Source organism: Lathyrus oleraceus, chromosome 6 (genome assembly GCF_024323335.1).
Source record: "Lathyrus oleraceus cultivar Zhongwan6 chromosome 6, CAAS_Psat_ZW6_1.0, whole genome shotgun sequence".
Lineage (NCBI taxonomy): Eukaryota > Viridiplantae > Streptophyta > Magnoliopsida > Fabales > Fabaceae > Lathyrus > Lathyrus oleraceus.
Window position 1 is genome coordinate 258883604 of NC_066584.1, and position 16829 is coordinate 258900432.

Consider the following 16829-nt stretch of genomic DNA (forward strand, 5'->3'; position numbering starts at 1 on the left):
GACTTCCTTCTGGCAGATGTCATGACATCATTGACATGACTTCCCTCAAACAACTTATAATGAATGGACAAAGGGTTTTTTCTCCTGCTTGGAATATCATTTGTACTCAGGATTCCTGGTTGTTGACTCAGGATGATCCCACAAATGATAGATGGGAATGCAATGGGCAACTTTACAGCATTGGTGGAGGCATGTCTGATGGTTTGATCAAACACAAACTTTCCAAAAATAATAGTTTATCTTAGTTCCAATGGCATGAATGATCCTCCCAAGAGCAATGAAGATGGTAGAAATGTGATTAGTAGGTACCTAATTTGCAGAACCAATCTTATGCAAGATGGCATACTTGACAGTTAGTTTACTAGCTGAAAGGTGTTTCCTACTAGGCCATTCCTTAACTTGGCCAGCTGTAATAATTCTACAGACCTCATTGTCTGTGGTCTCTAGATCTACTCCTTCATCAGTTCCTCTCCCTAGGAACTTGTTGATGATAGTAGGTGAAAGTCTCACACACTTACCTCTTACAAAAACTTTACAGCCCTCCCTACTGCTTTTTTCATATATCTCCTCAGGGATGTTCACAATAAATTCTTTGACTAACCCCTCATAGCACTGAGGCAGAGCAGTCACAATTTTCATAAGACCAGCTGTCTTAATTAACTCCATGACTTCCTTTACTTCACTTGCTTCTTTTCCCAATTCTCTTTCTACTGCTACCCTTCTTTGAGTCACAAACTTCCATTTGGCAGCACCACCTTCCACGTGAAACGAGATATTGTCAAGATGAACAGCAGCCACTTTGTTTGGAGACTTCTTAACAGGCTTCCTTTTAACAGAAGAAATGTTTGAGACATCATATTCGACATCCTCATCAGATTCAGAACTCTCACTCTCCTTCATCTTCCTGACCTCTACTTTACTCCAAGTCTTGGAGGGACCTATACCAGCAACCCTTTTCTCCTTCCTACATGTCCTTATCTCAGCCATACTCTTCCTTTTTCTCAGTCTATTAGCTACACTTATTTTCACAAGATTGACCAACATGTCATCTTCTTCCTCAGACCCTTCTTCCTCAGGTGAGGGATCCCTTCTAGACAGAGGGGTAAAAATGTCCTTAACTCCATGCTCTTCATCCAGTGTCCTAGTAACTAGGTTTCTTATGATGCGATCAGTAGAGTGCATGTCCTCTTTATCAGGCAATTTTTCAGGAGTGTTACCTTGCTTAGCTCTAGCCATGGAAGGGGAGCTTGGAACGTTACCTGGTATCATACGCAGAGGAGTTACGTCCATCAAATCTTCATCTAAAAATTCCATGGAGGAAGTTCTAGTATGAAAGGATTTTGGGCTAGATGTTGACGGATGTTGAGACATGTTATTGAACTTTTGAGAAAACTTTCTTTGCCCTAGCAGAGGTTCTTTGAGAAGTTTGATGAAGATGGAGAGAATTGTGTTCAGGCAGAGTGTGCTATTTCCAATACTAGGAGATGGTTCATTATTAATGTGGCTTTTTCTTTTCATTGGGCAAACAATATTTTTGTTGCCTTTTCTACTCCTCATTAATTGCCATATTTTCTAAGGAAACCAATCCCCTAATTTTCCCTTTTCATATTTCAGTTGAACAACATACCAATCCCTTGCAGTCCTGTTGGTAAGTTGCATTTCATGCTGTAGAACTATGAGTTTGTTTTCTACATATTTTCTACATGCGTGATGAAAGCAAGTGATGCACTTGGTCCAGCTGTGCTGAATATGATCTTTGGACAAGGGTGTACCATCCAGGTTGTCATAATATAATGTCATAACATTGAGTGTGACACTGTATGTTATTATCAGAATTTTCATCCAACTTGGTTGAGCATTGTTGCTTTCATCTGATATCTTCTTAGTTTCCTTTTCACTTATAGTCCCTTGTGTCTCAGCAAAGCTCTTACTACCTTCAGACTTCATACCACCAGTCATGTGTTCAGGTGTTTGGGCCATCATGACCTTTTCTTCCTTGAGGTTTGGCATCCTTATCTGACACTTTTCCTTTCCCTTGAAGATTCTTCTTGCAACTGTACTTATCTTAGAGGGGTTATCCATTTGAGAGCTCCACATGTAGCAGTTGTTGTGGGTCCTGATTCCTTTCATAATTACTTCACTGTCTTTGTTCATAATCAGACATTCAGTTTTAGTGAAGATGATACTCAGACCTTGATCCCCTAGCTGACTGATGCTTATTAGATTTGAAGTCAAGCCCTTGACCAGTAGAATATTGTCAAGTTTAAGAGCTCCAGGACACTCAAGCTTGCCTATCCCTTTTCTTTCACATTTAGCTCCATCACCAAAGGTTACATAGCTTAAGTCATGAGGGTGAAGATCAGTTATCAAGTTTGAGTTCCCAGTCATGTGTCTAGAGCATCCACTATCGAAATACCACTCTTCTTTGTGAGCCATTAAACTTGTAACATTAGTCTTAGGAACCCATTGCTTCTTGTTGATAGGCCTGTGATGTTTGGGTCTGGGTTGATAGTGAGTCTGTTGATGAACATGGCTAGGATAACCATACAACTTATAACAGGAAGACCTAGAGTGTCCAGCTTTCCTACAGTATTGACATCTCCATCTTTGGTGTTTGCTCTTCTGATGATACTTATGAAAGGGGGTAGGGTAACCATACAACTTATAGCAGAAGGACCTTGAGTGTCCAAATTTCCCACAGTAATGACATCTCCATCTTTGGTGTTTGTCTTTTTGCTGTTCTTTCTTCTGATGGTGTGACATATGATGTGACATCTTGGAACTGCTCTTACTATTGCTGCATTTTGTAACACCTCAAAATTTGCCCTCCTCTCTTGGGACTAGCTTAACATATTGCATTTCATTTGTAGGTCATTAGTCATTAGCATGTTGCATATCATGTGGCTACATTGAGCAAGTCATCCTCCTAAGTCTTGATCAGAAGATAAAGAGGTTAAGATGCAAGCTAGGGTTTGATTGAATTGATCATTAATCATCTGAGGATGTGTGGTACAAATTAGGGTTTCTTGATTCTCAAAGAGATTGAGCTTGATCTTGGTTACAATGATACATCATCATCATCATGGTCTTGATATCATCCAAGAGATTGATCAGATACCTTGGGATTAGGGTTTTGACCACTGGTCAACCCTAATCAGTTGAATCATCTGCATTGGGCCAATCAGGGCTTGGCAAGGAGATGGGGTCTACAATGGATATGGGGATCATCATATGATTGTATTGAGCTTATGGAAGCTAGGGTTGCATCATTGAGCCATTTCATCAGAAGTTTGAAGCTCAATTTGATCAGTGCATGGCCAGATTCATCTATCAGTCAGAAAAGTCAACTGTGGTCAACTGTGCCTGATTTTATGGATTTAGAGGTGGGAGAGGGAAAGAGACACTTCATTCATGTCTAAACAAGTTTCATTTGGCATTTCAAACATCAAGAATGAAGAAAATAAAATCATATGGAAACTTTCCAAAAATAGAAAGTGACTTGTAATTGAAAACTGCCAAAAATGAAAAGTTTTTCACCTCAAAATTACGTGTCCAAAAATGCTTCAAATGAAAATGTGTTCAACATGAAAGTTGTAGATCTTTCTCTCACCTTTCCAAAAAGTCTAAGAACATGAATTTCTCATGTGTGGTTGGCAAGTTGTGATCAAATCATTTTCCAAAAATGTTGAATTTCAAAGTGGCATAACTTTCACATGGAATGGCCAAATTGGGTGATCTTTCTTTGAGAAAACCATATTTTACATGTAATTTCATGATGCATCATCATATTTCATCAAAAATCATCATGGCAAAATGTCATTTTTCAAGTGAACTATTTGAAAATTGGTGGGAAAAAAGGTGATTTTGTGAAATACATGGTATTTGCATACAAAGCCTATTCCAACACATCATAAACATCCAATGTGACTTGTTTGAACTGGTTTTTACTGTTGCATTGGCTGATTTTGCAAAAGGCCATTTTGGACATTTATGCATAAACTACATTTTGCTAATTTCACTTGGATTTGTTAATTGTGATTAACAACTGGATTAGCATGAGGTATAAAAGCATAATCATAACAGAAAATGCATAATCACATTTCACAATTTCAGATCTAACAAACTTTTCATCTCAATTCTCTCAATTTTCTCCAAACTTTTCACACTTTGTTTTATCATTTTTCATTGCAAATTCATCAATCTTCTTGCTGTTTCTTGCTTGATCCTTCTTCTGCAGGACTTATAGGAGAACTGTTTGTAACAAGATCAAGGCCAAGCTTGCAGAATCGTGACTGTTCTCACCTTGCTCATCCATGGCAGTTTGAGAGATCTTCCTCATTGTGCACAATCGAGCTGCAAAACCTTTTCCATTCACCTTCCTAAGCTTCAAACTGCACCTGTTTTCAACTTTTGGACTTGGAAACACAAGAATCGAGCACTGCCATCATCTTAAGGTCAGAATTCGATCTCAACCTTTGCTCAAATCATGATATGGTTCTTATAGATCTAAGTTCATAGAGTGCACTGCAACTTGTAGAATTGATTTTTGTTGAGAATTGAGTGAGATATCTTGATTAGAAGTTTGGATGTGAAACCTATTTTCGCTCGATCCGTGAAGCATGTTTAGAGTTAGGTCAAATGCTTGTTAGTTCCATGATCTAGGTTGAAAGACGAATCCAGTGATATATGGCACGATGAATTTGGTGAACTTTTGTTCATATTGATTTTTCTGGAAATTCCGCTGATGAATGCTTCGAGAACGCGGTAGGATACGCGTTTAGATCTGATTGGCCTGGATCGCGTTTGAATTTGGTGTTTCCCGCTTCCATAGGCCAATCGCGTGCTGCCAGCGATTAAAATGAAAACGCCGCGTTTAGTCTCGCTGTCTCGTATTTACGCATTTGCCATTGTGACATTAATTTCATTTTATTTCATTTCTTTTTTCAATTTGTATTTCACTTTGATCATCCATGTTTAAAAATTCATAAGTTCTTCATTTTTTATCCAAATTTGATGAGACTTTTTTCACAATTCTCCTTGTGATGTGTAGTTTTTTATGGTGATTTTTAATATTTTTGTGCACGTGTGAAAAAATAAAATGCTTAGGGATAGTTTGAATGTGTCCTTTGTGTGTATGTTTTGCCATATTGATCATGAAATCTTGATGCCTTATCCAAAATTGATGAAATTTTATATGCACATTCTTGACTCTTTCCTGGTGATTTTGATGTATAGTTGCTAATTTTGAGTTTCTGGTTAGAGAGATATGATGTGGTCAAGTTGAGTGTGACAATGTGTGTCACACTATGTTATGCCCTGTTCATGAATTTTGTTTCCATGCCTATGCTTTGTCTTTTGCCCTAGATTTTTGCATGTGATTCCATATGTATGTTAGGTTTAACCATGATTTTTTGTAGGATTTGTTGATACATTTCCTATTTGATTGGTATTTTTGTTTGCTGTTTAGTCATTTTTAGGTTTTTCTTGAGTGATCAACTTACATGACTTATGAAATTCCCATTCCTTATCATATGAAGATGAAACTTGGTGGAGTGGTTCTTAACATGTTTAAATTCATTTTGGCTTTGGTGTGGTTCATTTATCTTATGCCATTTCTGTTTTACACTTGCCTAAAGTTGATACATGATCTGTGGCATTGTTTGAGCTTGTATTTGCATACCATGACTTCCTGATTTTAATTTCCCTACTTCCACTTGTCCAAATAGCATGAAATTTGATATGATACTCATTGAATGTGTTCTGTTCAGACTTGAATTTTTGTGGAATTTATTGAGCTGTTTTGATATTGATTTGATTGTGATCATTCTGTTTGCTCCAATGTGTTTCCAAAGTGCATAGTTTGGCATGTTTTGTATATGAAATGGATTTGGTGCATAGTTTTGGTGTGAGACCAATTGGATTCTCTTCTTGCTTGATAAATCTTGGTTTTGATCAATTTTCACTTGCTGTTTTGGATTTTTCATCTCCTTTTGACCCTAGGCTTGTCCTAGTGGTCTTGTTTCTCACGTTTGGATGTGATTTTCAGGTTGAAGAAGTAAATGCTTTGAGGATGTTAATTCAAGTTGATTGAATTTGGTTAATTGTTGTGAACTAACTTGTGTGTTTTGTAGGATGCTTGGCTCACTTGCTTTGAGCTTGTGCTTGGCTCACTTGAGTTGATTGTGCTTTGCACATTGCATTGTTTGATTGCACATTGTCTGTTGATTCTTATCTTGTCTGTTTTGACTCTGTGATTGGTATACTGACTGAATTAGATTGATTTCAGGTACTTTAGTCGCTAACAGTTCATCTTTGAACTTGCTTTGTGCTGCTGCTTGGTTGTATAAACCAATTGAAGTAGACTCTCTTGTCTCCATGTAGTCTGGAAGACCTGGCCTATTACTTGGCCAGGCACCTGTCTGAAGTCCTCCTTAAGAGGCAATGATTGTGATTGTTTAACTTTGTCCCCAAGCAGGAAAAGACCTTGATTAAGGCAATTGGCAGAACCCAAGGGATGTGCAATCCATCCCCTGCTATTCTTGTTGAGTCGTCCCTCTGCTCACACCACTGTGTTGATGCATTGGGACATTAACCCAAGATCAGTTGAGTCAGAGTCTTGAGTGTAGAAGGGTTCCCACTTTCTGAACCCACGCTCCTTTGTCTGAAGCTCTCCCTGGCCAGGGATAAGAGCTGTGAAGTCTAATCTTCACTCACCTTTCATCTGGCTTCACCCTGACTCTCAATGTCGGGGTTAAGAGCTAATATCACATGACACAGTTGTGTTGCTTTTGCAACTTAACCCTTGATTGAGCCCACCTTGTCTGGATATAGCGTGTGCTAACTGTGAATGATTGATTTGTTTTGTGTATGCTTGCATGCTTCGCTTTTTCCTGGTTAGGATTAGCTTGCTGTTGTGCAAGTAGATAGAAACCATAACATAGGGCAATGATGCATGATAACATCTAGGCTCGAGTCCAGCTCCCTAGTAGCGTGTGTCCCTTTGTATCTTGTTAGAATTTCTTTCCCGTTCAGGGGAACTACGTCGCCCTGATCCTCATACCAGATGAGGTACGTAGGCAGGAGACCGTGCGAGGTCTCTCTGGGCACTTTTTTTCTTTTTTGTGTGTGTTTGCTTATTAACCCTTTTGTGTGTCAGGATATGGACGTAAGCCCAGCGATTGGCTATCCGTATCCTGAGTGTGTTTGTTTGGTTCGGAAGCCGATGTAAGTCCAGCGATTGGCGTTTGGGTTCCATGTTTGCCCGTGTTTGTGTGTGTCTAGTTTGGCGTGCGTGAGCCGAACTACGGCAACTCTGATTCTCGTTCCAGATGAGATACGTAGGCATAGGATGCGATATCCTAGCGAGCCCTCTACCTCTTCTCCCCACCTGTGTTGTTTTCAGTGTGTGTGTGTGATGTTTGTTTAACAACCTTTTCTTTCTTTTAGAGCGTGGATCCCGTCGAGTACGACGGACGTGAGGGGTGCTAATACCTTCCCCTTGCGTAACCGACTCCCGATCCCATTCTCTTTGGTCGTGAGACCATGCTTTTCCCAGGTTTACTTCGAGCGTTTCCTTTCCCTCTTTTGGGATAAATAACGCACGGTGGCGGCTCTGTGTTGTTTTGTTTTAGCCCGCCGGTTGTTTTTCGCGGATGCGACAGCTGGCGACTCTGTTGGGGATTTACAAGATGTTGACCTGTGCTGGTCCATCTTCCTTAAGCGAGTCTCTCCTAGCGTTCTAGGATAGTTTAGGTTGCTTGTGCCGTTTTATTTATTGCATTTATTATTCTGATTGTGTATATATTTGCATAAATATTTGCATGCATCATACTATCATGTTGTCGTCCTCTATGCAGGTGGTTCCTCTGTTTTGGGGTGGGTGTTCTGAGTGGGGCTAAAACCCAGGCCCGAGTATACACCTAGGATTAGTGTGGTCTCACGTTCCTCACATGCCGGTTGGGCATGCTGTTGCGACGTGACATACCACAAGCCGGACGAGGTTCATCTGAGAGTGCTCTTCCTCAGTGGGGTTTTCCACTTTGGTTGGGTTATCTCTTTTGAGCTATTGACTTCGGTGACCGATCATTTCCCGGATCTTTGGTTTAGACGATCTTAAGGGAGCTACAATGGCACACCCGAAAGGGCAAATCCATTGAGTATCTCTGCCCGATTGTCGAGACTATTATCCGCCTTAGGATGACCTGATTAGAATTTACCTGTGAGGGGAGGGTGATTCTTACAGATGCATGTTCAGATGGTGACTTTGATGGTAACTATTGGTTCCGTTGATCAGAGTCCTATTTATAAGTCGGATTTATGGCCATTTATTTCTGAGACGCCGGAGTGCTGTCCGAGTTATTTATCAGTGGGGATCCGTTTATTTCAGGATTCCCCGGGCCGATTAAGATGGTTATGGTGATCTGCTCAGAGATTGTCTGATGATGATGATGATGATGTATCTGTCTTCCGTTTATTTCGGAACTCCCAAGTCGGATTTGTGGTTACATATTCCTTCAGATGGTTGTGATCGGTTCAGAAATCAGGGTTTCAGTGCAACAAATGATCAGACGGCTTGGAGGATGGCACAATGCATTGCATTCATTCATCAGCATCATCACATTCTGCATTTATCTGCATCTAACACATGTTTATCCATATGCAGGGACATTTTTGATCGAGATCCTGGTTGAGAGACTTCTTAGACATGAGGAGGCCCGGTTTAAAGGACGATGTTGCGTATAACTTCTTTGACCCAGAGATCAGTGTGCTGAAGGATATGATAGCTTTGATTACACCCGACCATGTGGGGATGTTTCGTGAGGCATATGGGGGTATTCTGAAGACGGTTTTCAGACTCACTGATAGAGATAGGAGCGCCATTCATACTCTCCTCCAGTTCTATGATCCTGGTCTGAGGTGTTTTGTCTTCCCAGATTACTTACTCGGGCCTTTGATGGAGGACTATGCTGATATCTTGGGCATTCAGATCAGAAATCAGGTTCCTTTCTATGCTACTAAGGAAGAGCCTGATATTGGTGGGATTTCCCGTGCTCTTTATTTGAGTCCGGAGATGGTTAAGGGGAGTCTGAAAGAGAAGGGGAAGTTGCCTGGTTTTCATCTGAGTTTCCTAGAAGCTAAGGCCAAGGAGAATGCTGAGTTGGGTAATTGGAACACAGTCTGTGCCGTGATTGTTGCGGGCATTTATGGGATCATTCTGTTTCCTAATCAGAAGAGCTTCGTGGATATTAATGCCATCCGCTTGTTTGTTCAGAGGAATCCTATCCCTACTTTGATCGGAGATGTCTATTACTCGATCCATAACAGGAACGAGAAGCGGCGTGAGGGATTGATTCGATGTTGCACTCAGTTGCTATACAAGTGGTTTGTGGGATATTTGCCTACCAGGGGTGCTTTTGTTCTTCTTGGCCAAAATGTCAATTGGGCGACCAAGCTGATGGGTTTGAGGGCCAAAGACATAGCTTGGACTCACAGTAGTGGGGTTGGACAAGACTTCATTTGCAGTTGTGGGGGTTTTCCCAATGTGCCACTTATAGGAGTTCAGGGTTGCATTAATTATAACCCGACACTTCTTAAGAGACAAATGGGATTCGCTGTGGAGCTTCCTCCGTTCAAGAGTGAGGTTCAGGAAACTGTGTACTTCCCGGTTGAGGGCAATCAGGCCAGGTTGAAGCAGGTATCTGATGCGTGGCGCAACATTCAAAGGAAAGGCAAGTTTTCTTGGGGTAGAGCCAATAACAGGTCTTTTCCTCCGTTCGATGACTGGCTCAGTAAGAGAGTGAAGCTTACCTGTCTACCGTTTCCTATGGTGGATCCGTGGTATCCGTTGATTGAGGAATCTCCTTCTTCTGTTAGTATGGAAGAGTTCCTGGAGATGAAGCGGGAGAGAGATCAGTTGCTTGCGGAGAAAACGGAATTGGAGATGAGCGTCGCCCGGGTTCAGATGGCTAACCAGGAGATCAGAGTGAAGATGGAAGATCAAGACAAGCGATATGCCTTGGAAGCAAAGCGCTTTGAGATGGATACTGCCTACTATGGGAAGGTCAGTCAGGCTTTGGCATCTTCAACAAAGGAGCACGACATCACCAAAGAGAGATTGGCTAGAGCCTCAAAGGTCATCGAAGATCAGAAGAGGAGGCAAATTCTCGTGAGGGATCAGAGGGATGACAGAGTCAGAGTTCTCATTGCTGAATGGGAGTCAAAACTGAAGATTAAGGAAGCGGAGAATGTGAAGACCATCGCTGAGAGAGATCATTACATCGTCGAGAGGGATCATTACATGGCTGAGAGAGATCATTACTTCAGGCAGATGAAGATTCATCAGAAGGAGATGGGGAGATTACAGCAGGAGAACACCGAGCTCAGGTTCGCCGCAGAGTTCGCGAAGATGGTTAATGATATAGGGCCTTCTGTGGGACCCTCATCAGGCTAGCTTTATCATTTGTGTGAATTACCGTCAGGCTTGTTGACGGAATTCATTTTCTTGTATTTCTTTCCTGATTCTGGAGATTTGTATCAGTTGTGATGTATGACTATGGCACTTATTGTGCATTTTGCTATGTGATGGTTATTTTCATTATGTGATTGATCTTCAAGCTTTATTTGCTTTCCCGTATGCACTCACACAGCACACACACATGGTTGGGGGTATTTTGCTAAATCATATATCTCTGATCTGTATGATGAAATCGAATGACGAATATCAGAATATTGCTGCCGGGTTATTATCTATCTCGATGAAACCAGGATCGAGAGACAAAGTGTTCCTCATGTGGATAAACACTGCATTCATGCATGATCATAATAACTTGTGTTTTATTTTGCAGGTATCAGTTCTAACGTGCTTGATTATTTTAGGAATCATTGCTCGTGCTCGCAGAGTTGTACCTTTGCATCAACCCGTCCTCACAGATACTTCACGCGACGCAATACTCCCAGATTGATGGATCTCCCAAATTCAGATATCCTCGAGTTGAAAGACAAGATGACCGAGCTGATCAACATCATGCAAGGTTTTGTAGTTGGTCAAAAGGCTCTGAATGATAAAGTTGAGAAGCTCGAGCGGGCTTCAGCGGCAAACAGCGGTGTCAACCTGGATGGTGTCTCCAACCAGGGGCTGGGTGGTTCTCGAGACGGTGGTAAAAGAACAACAGTGGGAATAGTGAATAATGCTGCTGGTTTTGGTGCTGCTGGTGGTCAACCTGGTCAGAACTTGAAGGACAGTCTATTCCCGCCTTTCTTCGGGGTTGATGACGACAGAGAGGAAGACCGAGAAGCCGACCAGTTCTCTATGCACAATGAACCGTTCGGACAATACGGTGCCCCACCATAGAACAAAGAGATTCAGCTGCTGGCTGAGAAGATCCGAGCTTTGGAGAGCTATGCCACTCCTGGGGTGGTCAACATGTCAAATATGGGGCTAGTGGAGGGGATTGTGATCCCGCAGAAATTTAAAGCACCCACATTTGATAGGTATAATGGGAGTTCCTGCCCCGAAACTCATTTGCAGGCGTTTGTCCGTAAGATCTCAGCTTACACCGTGGACCAAAAGCTGTGGATGTATTTCTTCCAGGATAGCCTGTCCGGAGGCTCACTGGAGTGGTACACCAAGCTCAAGTCCTCAGATATTAAGAATTGGCAAGATCTTGGGGACGCATTCTTTAAACAGTATCAGTTTAATGCTGATATGGCTCCGAGTCGTACCCAGCTGCAGGGTATGTCTCAGAAGAATAGCGAAGGGTTTAAAGAATACGCTCAGAGATGGAGGGAGTTGGCTGCCAGAGTGCAACCTCCACTAGTTGACAGAGAGATGTCTGATCTCTTTATGGGCACTCTGCAGGGGGCATACGCCGAGAGAATGGTTGGTTGTCCGGTCACCAATTTTTCAGATATAGTGGTGGCTGGCGAGAGGATTGAGAGCTGGCTGAAGCTCGGAAAGATTCAGGGTAATGCTTCTTCTTCAGGGTCGAAGAAGCCCTTCAGTAATGGCCAGAGAAAGAAAGAAGGTGATACTAGTGCGGTCTATGCTCAAAGAGGACCCAGTAGGGATCGTTACTTTCAGCACACTGCTGCGGTAACTATTCCTGCAGACAATCAACTTGCAAAGCAACAACAACAACCTCAACAGCAGAGACAACCCTTTCAGCAGAGGCCTCAGAGGGCTGGGTACCAAGTCAGGGGGAGAATGAACGACCGACAGTTTGACAGGCCTCCTGTAACCTATTCCTTTTTGCTGAAGAAGTTGATGGATTTGGGGCTGGTACAACTCAGGACTTTGGCACCTTTGAGACCTGATCAAAGGCCAGCCAATTATGATGAGAGTGCAAAGTGCGAATTCCATTCGGGTGCTCCCGAACATAACGTAGAGAACTGCAAAGCTTTTAAGCACGTGGTTCAAGACCTGGTGGATTCGAAGGCAATCAACTTCGCACCATCTCCCAATGTCAATGCTAATCCCATGCCTGCGCATGGTCAAAGGGGGGTGAATGCTATCTCTGAGGAGAGTAGGGTTGGGCTGTCTACTGTTGATCAACTGAGGACTCCGTTGGCTGAGGTTAAACGGCAGTTGTTGTTAAATGGGGTCGATCCGGGCTGTGGTGATGATTGTGCTGTGTGCCCTATTTCTGTCAATGGGTGTGATTTGTTGAGAGAGTCTGTCCAGGGTTTGATGGACAATGGAAGTATTCTGATTGAAAGGGCTGATGTGGGGAAAGAAGAGGTCTCCACCATAACAATTTATTTTGATCCGGTGGATTTGTCAAATCTAGCTGAGGCGGATCCAGTTACCATCACGGTACCTGGACCAATTCCGTATGACAAAGATGATGCCGTGCCATGGCATTATGGTGGAGAGGTATATTGCAATGGTGAGAGGGTAGAAGATCAGACTGCAAGTGAAACCACCGTTTCAAAGGTGGATAATGTCGGTCCCAGCGGTTTCACTCGCAGTGGCAGACTGTTTGCTCCTGATGCCTTGAGGGGAGGAGAAGGAGAAAAAGAGAAAAAAGAAAAGGCCGAGGCTTTAGCCAGGGCAAAAGGGAAAACAGTGGTGAATAATGGTACTCTTGATGTGACACCGGCGCCCGTGGGGTCGGAAAAGAAACTTGATGATGATGCAGAGGAATTCTTAAGGATCATCAAGAAATCCGAGTACAAGTTGGTGGACCATCTGCAGCAGAATCCCTCCAAAATCTCGATCTTATCTTTGCTGTTAAGCTCTGAGGGGCATAGAGAGGCTTTGATGAAGATCTTGAAGAAAGCCTATGTTCCTCAAGAGATTACCATAAACCAGTTGGAGACAGTAGTGTCTAATGTGCATGCCAGCCATGGGTTGGGCTTTACTGACATGGACCTGACTGTAGATGGGAGAAATCACAATCGGGCATTACACATAGCAATGGAATGCAAAGGAGCCGTGATTTCGCATGTGCTGGTTGATATCGGCTCCTCATTGAATGTGTTGCCGAAGAAGGCTCTGGCTAAGCTGAATTGTGACGGGCTGATTCTGACACCCACTGATCTGATAGTGCGGGCATTTGATAGGTCGAAACGGGCCGTGTTCGGAGAGGTTGAGCTGCCAGTGAAGATAGGCCCGGAGATGTTTAAATCGACTTTCTACGTCATGGATATTCAGCCGGCATACAATTGCTTGTTGGGTAGACCATGGATCCATGCTGCTGGGGCAGTGACCTCGACTTTGCACCAGAAGCTGAAATATATCTGGGAAGGACAGGTTGTCACAGTCTGCGGAGAAGAGGACATCTTTGTCAGCCACCTGTCCTCATTCAAATACGTTGAGATGGACGGCGAAATCTGGGAGACGCCGAGTCAAGCTTTCGAAACCGTTAAGGTGGAGAATGCTCTGTTTGCAAAGGAAGAGGAGAAACCGTCCATTGCTTCGTACAAGCAGGCCGCCGAGGTGGTGAAGAATGGATAGGCTCCTGGTTGGGGCAGGATGATGAATATCTCTGCAAAGAAAGACCGCTTCGGAGTGGGGTACCAGCCGGGCCGAGGCTCAGGACAAGGCAGAGGACGTCGTACGTCAGTAACCTTCACTAGTGCCGGAATGCTGGATCCGGATCACATCTGCATGATGAGTGAGGAAGCTGATAGCGACTGCGAAATTGACCAATGGATAAAGCCGTGCGCACCAGGTATGGGAATCCAGAACTGAAAGGCTGAAAAGATCATCCGGGTCACTCTGCTGGAAGAGTAATATTTTTCCTGTTTTGATTTTATATGCATGAAAGCCATACGTGTTTCCCGGCACGTAATGGTCCATTGTAAGGGCCACCTCATGTTTAAATTTGCAAGTTTGCATCATCAATAAAAGGATGTTTTTCAGTTAAAAGCGGTGTTCCCTGTTTTTCATTTATTTTTGCAGTTTAAAAATAAAAACAAATAAAAATGGCAATGTTTTCATTTTTCTTTTTCAATTTGTCTCGTTCCAGTTCTAAGCAATGCATGAATCCACATTCATGCAGATGCGATCAATCTCCGGATCTCATTGATAACAATCCTGTTACACCCTCGTATGACTTCGACAATCCGATCTATCAAGCCGAAGAAGAAGGCGAAGAAGATTGTGAACTGCCAGGGGAGTTAGCCAGGTTGTTGAAACAAGAGGAGAAGGTGATTCAGCCGCATGAAGAGCAGATTGAAACGGTGAATCTGGGTACCGACGAGGTCAAGAAAGAAGTGAAAATCGGGGCTGCTTTGGAGGAAAGTGTTAAGAACAGAATGGTGGCATTGTTGAAAGAGTATGTCGATATCTTTGCCTGGTCTTATCAAGATATGCCAGGGTTGGATACCGATATTGTTATGCACAAGCTACCGTTGAGAGCTGATTGTCCTCTAGTGAAGCAGAAATTGCGCAGAACCCGACCTGACATGGCGATGAAAATCAAAGAGGAAGTGCAGAAGCAGTGGGATGCTGGTTTCCTTGCTGTCACTAATTATCCGCCGTGGGTCGCGAACATCGTGCCAGTCCCGAAGAAAGATGGTAAAGTGAGAATGTGTGTGGACTACTGAGATCTGAACAGAGCTAGTCCGAAAGATGATTTCCCACTACCTCACATCGATGTGTTGGTAGATAATACTGCTCAATTCTCAGTGTTTTCCTTCATGGATGGCTTTTCTGGCTATAATCAAATCAAAATGTCGCCAGATGATATGGAGAAAACAACGTTCATCACACCGTGGGGCACCTTTTGTTATAAGGTGATGCCATTCGGTCTCAAGAACGCCGGTGCAACTTATCAGAGAGCCATGGTGACTTTGTTTCATGATATGATTCATCATGAAATTGAATGCTATGTTGATGACATGATAGCAAAGTCCCAAACAGAAGAGGGGCATTTGGTAGATCTGGCCAAATTGTTCGACCGGCTGAGACAGTTCAGACTGAGGTTGAATCCGAATAAGTGCACTTTCGGAGTGCGGTCCGGTAAATTGCTGGGGTTCATTATAAGTGAGAAAGGAATCGAGGTTGATCCTGCTAAAGTAAAAGCAATAAGAGAAATGCCTGAACCGAGAACGGAGAAGGAGGTTCGTGGTTTCTTAGGTAGATTGAACTACATTTCACGGTTCATATCTCATCTAACAGCCACGTGTGAACCGATTTTTAAGTTGTTGAAAAAAGATCAAACGGTCAGGTGGAATAATGATTGCCAAGCGGCATTTGAAAAGATAAAAGAATATTTGCAGGAGCCTCCGATTCTGATGCCTCCTGTGGAGGGAAGACCGTTAATTCTGTACCTGACAGTCCTCGAGGGGTCTATGGGGTGTGTATTGGGGCAGCATGACGAGTCTGGTCGAAAAGAGCATGCCATATACTACCTTAGCAAAAAGTTTACCGACTGTGAAACAAGATATTCACTGCTCGAGAAAACTTGTTGTGTTTTGGTCTGGGCTGCTCGCCGACTGAGACAGTATATGCTGGTTCATACCACTTTGTTGATTTCCAAGATGGATCCAATCAAGTACATTTTTGAAAAGCCAGCATTGACCGGACGGGTTGCGAGATGGCAAATGATTTTGACAGAATATGATATACAGTATACCTCTCAGAAGGCGATCAAGGGGAGTGTATTGTCTGATTACCTCGCTCAGCAACCCATTGATGATTATCAACCGATGAAGTTTGAATTCCCTGATGAGGACATCATGTTTCTCAAATCGAAAGATTGTGAGGAACCAATCCCGGAGGAGGGGCCTGACCCTGAATCCGAATGGATTCTGATGTTTGATGGGGTCGTTAACGTGAATGGAAGCGGTGTTGGTGCTGTTTTGGTTACGCCGAAAGGATCCCACATTCCTTTTGCTGCCCGGCTAACATTTGAGTGCACCAACAACGTGGCTGAATACGAAGCTTGCATATTGGGGATTGAAGAGGCGATTGATTTGAGGATCAAGAACCTCGTCATATATGGAGATTCAGCTCTGGTTGTAAATCAAGTTAACGGAAAATGGTATACGCATCAGTCTCACTTAGTGCCGTATCGGGATTATACGAGGAGATTGTTGACGTTTTTCACCAGGGTGAAGTTGCATCATGTGCCCAGAGAAGAGAACCCTTTGGCAGATGCTTTGGCTACTCTGGCTGCCTTGATTAAGGTGTAGTGGTGGAATCAGTTCCCCAGTGTTGAAGTAGGTCGTCTGGATAGACCGGCTTATGTGTTTGTTGTTGATACAACGCCTGATGATGAGAAGCCGTGGTATTACGATATCAAGCGCTATCTGGAAACTCAAGAGTATCCTGAGGGAGCATCTAAGAAGGACCGAAAGACTCTGCGGAGGTTGGCCATGGTGTT